The sequence below is a fragment of the Triticum urartu genome, chromosome 2 (assembly GCF_003073215.2).
Source record: "Triticum urartu cultivar G1812 chromosome 2, Tu2.1, whole genome shotgun sequence".
NCBI lineage: Eukaryota > Viridiplantae > Streptophyta > Magnoliopsida > Poales > Poaceae > Triticum > Triticum urartu.
Genome location: NC_053023.1, coordinates 645,962,222 through 645,969,611, shown reverse-complemented (window position 1 = coordinate 645,969,611; position 7,390 = coordinate 645,962,222).

Genomic DNA, 7,390 nt, shown 5'->3' with positions numbered 1-7,390 from the left:
ACTAGACTAGATCATAGAGGAAGGAGAGAGCCAGCCCTGCCTTCTCCTACGTTCAGCATACAGCTCGAGGAGCGCTCTTGTATTCATTTTTCCATAGTGATCATGCGGAGACCCCGCAGAGCAGGACTAGGGGTGTTATCTCCTAGGAGAGCCCCGAACCTGGGTAAAGTACGCCGGCGTTCGTGTCTATGCCTCATCCCGTTTCCAGGCACCGGCGACGTTCTACTCGCCCCCACCATGACAAGCCATCCATTGGCATATGTCGCACCCGACCCCTGACATTTGGCGCCCACCATGGGGCCTAGTGCACCGTCGTCCCGAGACCTGTTCTGGACGGGAACCCTTTTCCTCCCTGGCGAGCGCAGCCAGCCCGGCACGCTAGACGGAGTCTGCGTCGACGTGCTGCATGGCACTGAGATCGCCTGCGCGGCCAATTGCCTCGCCGACCTTCTCGGTGAGGTCCTCCTCTCCGACGAGCCCACATCCGACGCGGGCACAGGCGGCCCCGAAAGCCTCCTCGCGGGCCTCCTCAATCAACTCCACGTCGCCAGCGAGCCAGCTGGGGACTTGGAGTCCGTAGGCTCCACCGACCTGATGTTGGTCGATTCCGACACCGCATCGCTTGGCACGTTCCCCACCAACGTGGTGGTGTACGACGAGCTGCTCCCTCGCGCGGAGAGTGGTGGAAGAATTGTCACAGAGGTGCTTGTCATTGAACTCCGGCGGGGGTGATTATGACCCGCTCAACGCGGCGCTGCAAGACCTGGCGGCGCCCATTCCCGAAAATGCCGACGCCAAGACGCTGGAGGCACGCCGCCTTCAGCTAGTCGAAGGCACCAAGAGGCTGGCCAGCATGAGACGCCTATCAGGGGCCTACCAGCGCGAGATGGACCGCGCTGCGGGCGGCACGCCAGCTCCAGCTGGACCTAGCGGCCTTGGCACGGTCCGGCAGCGCGGCGTGGCCATCGCCGACCTGTTCGGGGCAAATCGCCCCGTTTACGCCACGCCCGCGGAGAACATCCGGGCTGCCCAGGCGGCGGCGGACGAGCTGGACAAATTCGAGGGCGAAGAACGTCGCTTGATGACAGAGCGCGTCCAGCGACTCCTTGACACGGCTGCGGAGCAGAACGAGGCTAGCTGCCGCACTGATGCACCGCACCGACAGAATGACGACCTGCCTCCCCGCCGAGACCAAGGCGCGACATCTCGGAAGCCAACTGGTGGCGTCCACGGAAGAAAGGACAAGGAGTCGGCTGCCAGCCGCAGTCGGACTCGCATCACCATAGAGCGCGACCAAGATGGCCGCCCAAGAACAGTGGAACGACGGGGCGACTATCCGCCTCCTCCCCCTCGCAGGGAAAGGCGAGTCTCCCCGCTGCCTGTTGATCACCCGACACTCGGCGACCGCCTTGGCCGCCGAGAGGGAGTCGGAGAGAATGACGCCCCCCACCGGATCGACCGTCTCCACCGATCCCTGGCGCTTGAAGAAGAAGATGAGCTGGGTCCGCCGTGTTTCGGCCCCCACATTCGAGACGAGCCCTTCCCCAAAGGGTTCATGCTCCCAAGAGACACACCCTTCCCCAAAGGGTTCATGCTCCCAAGAGACACACCCAAATACACCGGCTCCGTGAAGCCGGAAGACTGGCTAGTCGACTACTCCACGGCCGTCAGCATAGTAAACGGCAACAAGCGTGTTGCCGTGAAGTACGTTCCGCTCATGCTCCAGGGCACGGCCCGGACATGGCTGAACAGCTTGAAGCCCTGCAGCATCAACAGTTGGGTCGACTTCACCAACGCCTTCGTCCGCAACTTCACCAGCACGTACAAGCGGCCGCCCAAACCTCGCCAGCTCTCCTTGTGCGTACAAGGCCCCAACGAGTCAACTCGCGACTACCTCACGCGCTGGGCTGAGCTCCGCAACTCCTGCAAGGGTGTGCACGAGGTGCAGGCCATTGAGTACTTCACTGCAGGATGCCGAGAGGGCACCCTAATCAAGCACAGGCTTCTCTACGATGAGACGGAAACCCTCGACGAGCTGCTGATCATAGCAGACAAATATGCCATGGCCGACTCCTCCATGAAGGCGGAGATCCAAGTTAGTGCGACAGGCAAGGTGGCTCCTTGGGCTCATCGAACCCCGGCCGGAGACGCTAGTCGGCGTCAGCAGCAGAACGACCACAAGAGCAAAGCCCCACAGCCGGCTTCCACCAGTCGGCAGGTGGCAACAATCGAAGACCAGCAGCCGGAAGGGCAGCTTCCGCCCAAACGTCAGAAGGGCGGCAAGCCCAACTAGCAGCCGACTTTCTCATATGAGAAAACTTTGGATGGACCCTGCAAATTCCATAGTGGTGCGAAGCCGTCCAACCACACCACTCAGAAGTGCCACTGGCTCACCAGGATCGCCAAGGGTGACGGCCTTTTGCCTCCCCCACCTGCTGGGCAGCCGCCTCCTCCTCCACCTCAGTAGCCGGCGGTTAGACCAGTCGGCGCGATACAAGACGAGTACCCAAAAGAGCATGGAACCTATGTCGTGTTCACTAGCGTGGCCGATGATCGAAGCAGCAGGCGGCTGCAGCAGCAGGAGGTGAATACAGTAGCATCCGAGACACCAGAGTTCATGCCTTGGTCTGAGAAGCCCATCAGCTGGAGCAGAGCTGACCACCCGGAAGTAATGCCCAAGCCCGGCTCCTATGCCTTGGTTTTGGACGCCACCTTTTCCACGGACAAGCGAGCTGCTCGCTTCTCCAGAGTCCTGATAGACGGAGGCAGCAGCATCAACATCCTGTACAAGGATACCATGGAGAAATTAGGAATCAGACAGAGGCAGCTTCAGTCTAGCCGGACAGTGTTCCATGGCATAGTTCCTAGCCTTTCCTCCTCACCAATCGGCAAAATTTTGATTGACGTCCTCTTTGGGGACAAAGATCATTTCCGCCGAGAGTCAGTTTGGTTCGAGGTGGAGGACCTCGAGAGCCCATACCATGCGTCACTTGGCCGGCCTGCCCTGGCCAAGTTCATGGCTGTCCCCTACTATGCCTACCTCAAGATGAAGATGCCGAGTTCCAAGGGGATTCTGACCATAACTGGCGACTACAAGAAATCGTATGCCTGTGCAACAGAAAGCAGTCGGCTGGCCGAGTCCCTCGTGATCGCAGCTGAGAAGCGGCTCCTTGACCGGGTTGTCGTGATGGCAAGCAAGTAGCCAGAGATGTCGCTCGATCCCAGGGAGTCGGAAGCTGAGGGCTCGTTCAAGCCGGCCAAAGAAACGAAGAAGATACCCTTGGAACCGGAGCACCCGGAGAGGTACGCTGTCGTAGGTGCAAACTTCGACAGCAAATAGGAAGGTGAGCTCGTCGATTTCCTCCGTGAGAATCGGGACATCTTTGCATGGTCCCCTAAAGACATGCCAGGTGTCCCGACGGATTTCGCCGAGCACAAATTACATGTCCGGTCTGACGCCAAGCCAGTCAGGAAGCCATTGCGCCGCTTGTCAGAAGAGAAGAGAAGAGTAGTTGGAGAAGAGATAGCCCGGCTGCTGGCAGCCGGCTTCATCATGGAAGTGTTTTTTCCAGAATGGCTAGCCAACCCGGTCCTGGTACTGAAGTAGAACAAGCAATGGCGAATGTGTATTGATTACACTAGCCTCAACAAAGCATGCCCCAAAGACCCGTTCGCTTTACCAAGGATCGACCAAGTGATAGACTCCACAGCCAGATGCGAGTTGTTGAGTTTCTTGGATGCATATTTAGGATATCACCAGTTCAAGTTGAACCTGGCCGATAGGCTGAAGACCGCCTTCATCACGCCATTTGGAGCCTTTTGCTACCTGACCATGACGTTCGGCTTGAGGAACGCCGGCGCCACCTTCCAACGTTGCATGCAGAAGTGCCTCCTCAAGCAACTCGGCAGAAATGCCCATGTTTATGTGGACGATGTGGTGGTGAAGACGGAGAAACATGGAACACTGCTGGAAGACCTCAAGGAGACCTTTGAGAACTTGCACCGATTTCAAATCAAGCTCAATCCGAAGAAATGCGTCTTCGGAGTACCAGCCGGCCAGCTTGTTGGCTTCCTGGTCTCTGAACGCGGCATAGAGTGAAACCCTGTGAAGATCAAGGCCATTGAGAGGATGGAGGTACCCAGCCGACTGCTGGACGTACAAAAGTTCACCGGCTGTTTGGCATCCATCAGCCGATTCATCAGTCGGCTGGGCGAGAAGGCTCCCCCCTATACCAACTCATGAAGAAGATCACTTTTTTCGAGTGGAACCACAAGGCGGACAAAGCTTTTCTCCAACTGAATAAGATGTTGACTACTCCACCAGTCCTGGCGGCTTCGACTCCTAAGGGAACCCATGCTCCTCTACATCGCCGCCACCAGTTGAGTAGTCAGCACAGTCATCGTAGTAGAGCGCAAGGAAGAAGGCAAGGCACTACCAGTCCAGAGACCGGTATATTATTTGAGTGAAGTACTATCGACCTCCAAGCAAACCTACCCCCACTACCATAAGATGTGCTACGGCGTGCACTTTGCCGCCAAGAAATTGAAGCCTTACTTTCAAGAGCATCCAATCACTGTGGTTTGCACGGCTCCACTAGCTGAGATCATCGGGAGCCGGGATGCTTCAGGCGAGTGGCCAAATGGGCCATAGATTTGGCCTCCATAAAGATCGATATATTGGAAGCCTATGTTTGGACATCGGAATGGTTCCCGATGAGTTCAGGCATTTTCCGGAGTACCAGGAGGTTACCGGAACCCCCCGGGGAGTATATGGGCCTTATTGGGCCTTATTGTAATAGAGGAAAGGAAGGGAAAAGGTGGGAGGCATGCCCCCTAGCCCAATCTGAATTGGGTGGGGGCCGCCCCCTTCCTTCCTTCTCTCCTACTCCTACTACTTGGAAGGGGGGAATCCTACTCCCGGTGGGAGTAGGACTCCCCTAGGGCGCGCCATAGAGGGTCGGTCGTCCCCCCTATTCCACTCCTTGATATACGGGGGAGGGGGGCACCCCATAGACACACAAGTTGATCATTGTCTTAACGATGTGCGGTGCCCCCCTCCACCATAATCCACCTCGGTCATATCGTAGTGGTGCTTAGGCGAATCCCTATTCCGATAGCTTCATCATCACTGTCATCACGCCGCCGTGCTGATGAAACTCTCCCTCTACACTCAGCTGGATCTAGAGTTCGTGGGACATCACCGAGCTGAACGTGTGCAGATCATGGAGGTGCCGTACCTTTGGTGCTAGGATCGATCGGATCGTGAAGACGTTCGACTACATCAACCGCGTTGTCATAATGCTTCTACATACAGTCTACGAGGGTACGTGGACAATACTCTTCCCCTCTCGTTGATATGCATCACCTAGATAGATCTTGCGTGTGCATAGGAATTTTTTTTGAAATTACTGTGTTCCCCAACATGTTTGTGTGCCAACTATATGTTGATGACATTATCTTTGGTTCTCCTAACAAAGCTTTCAATGAGGAATTTGTTGCTCCCGTGACCTCGAAGTTCAAGATGTCCATGATGGGAGAGTTGAAGTTCTTTCTCAGGTTCGAAATCAAGCAACGAAGAGAAGGAACCTTCATCAACCAAGCCAAATACACTCAAGACATGCTCAAGAGATTAAAGCTAAGTGATGTCAAGCCAGCTTCCACTCCAATGCCCATCAAATGCCAACTTGACTTAGATCCCAATGGTGAAGCAGTGGATCAAAAGGTATATCGCTCCATGATTGGCTCCTTGCCTTACCTTTGTGCATCTAGACCGGATATCATGTTGAGTGTGGGAATTTATGCACGGTTTCAAGCCGCACCTAAGGAAAGCCACTTCGTGGCGGTCAAGCGAATCTTTCGATATTTGGCTCATACCCCAAACTTTGGCTTATGGTACCCAAGAGGAGCGAGCTTCAACCTTGTAGGCTATTCGGACTCCGATTGGGCGGGAGACAAAGTGGATAGGAAGTCAACTTCCGGAGGGTGCCAATTCCTTGGTTGCTCTTTGGTGAGTTGGTCTTCTAAGAAGCAAAGTGGTGTGTCTCTCTCGTCCACCGAAGCGGAGTATGTGGCCGCCAGTAGTTGTTGTGCACAACTTCTATGGATGAGGGAAACTTTAAAGGATTATGGTGTCATTTGTGACAAAGTGCCTCTTTGGTGTGACAATGAAAGTGCCATCAAGATTTCTCTCAACCCGGTGCAACACTTCAAGACGAAGCATATTGAGATTCGGTATCACTTCATTTGGGATCATATTAGGCGAGGGGAGATCGAGCTCAACTATGTCAACACTCATGATAACCTTGCAGATATCTTCACGAAGCCTTTATACGAAGCAAGATTTCGCGAGTTAAGGCATGAGCTAAATATCATTGATTCGAGCAATGTTGCTTGAACCCTTGCACACCCCACCATGCTCAACTTGTTATCTTGTTTAGATGTAGGCATGGACATAGGGGGAGTGTTGTTCTCTCAATGAACTCTCCTCCCCCCATTATGCATAAATTGATCAATTCTTTCACATTAGCCATTTTTTATGGTACTTGTGCTTCAAAGACGAGTTTTGTTCATGGGCCCAAGGATAATTCTTCGCGGTGCCATACCAATTAACTCACACATAGGTGGCTCCGGCCACCGCCCTCTCCATGGAGAGGTTGAGTTTCGTGTTTGTTTTGCCTTTTGTTGTTCCTTGTCCCGTGCTTGTTTTTGAGTTGCGTCGTGGGTGTCTTTTGAGTGTCCGGTTGCTTGTGGGTTGCGTTGCTACATCCATGTTTCTCTTTGCTTGTCGAAACATGCATTTTCTTGGGGTTACGGTACTACCGTGGCAAGCCACGGTACTACCGCAGGAGATGGGGTGCTCTGTGCGCGCACAGTTGCATCTCCGACACGGTACTACCGCTTCCATTTGTGGTAGTAATTTTTTTACTACCGCTAGAAGAGTGGTACTACCGCCTTGGCTGCGGTACTTCCGGCTAGGCGGTACTACCGCGCCGTCGCAAGCGGGTGGGGGTAAAGAGCAGGCAGGGGGGTTCTAACTCCCCCATACCTATTCAACTCCTTTTCCCCACTTTCTCTCTCTCTCTCTCTCTCTCTCTCTCCTTCCCAAGAACGCCGCTGGAGGACCTCGCTGGATCTTCGTTTCCGTCCACTCTCCATGTATTCCGACCGGTGGGATCGATCCCCACCTCGTCCTCTTGCCATGGAACAAGGTTTCTCCCCAAATCCTTCTCTCGTTGCTTCGTAGTTTTTCTTTTAGGTTTTGGGGAGATGCATGTTGTTCTTGAGATCTTAGGCTAAATCTTTGCAAGAGTAGGATGTAGGAGAGGTGTAATGTTGTAGAAATGCCATTTGGAATGTTGCCACACTGTATTTTCGATCAACCGTAGTACCG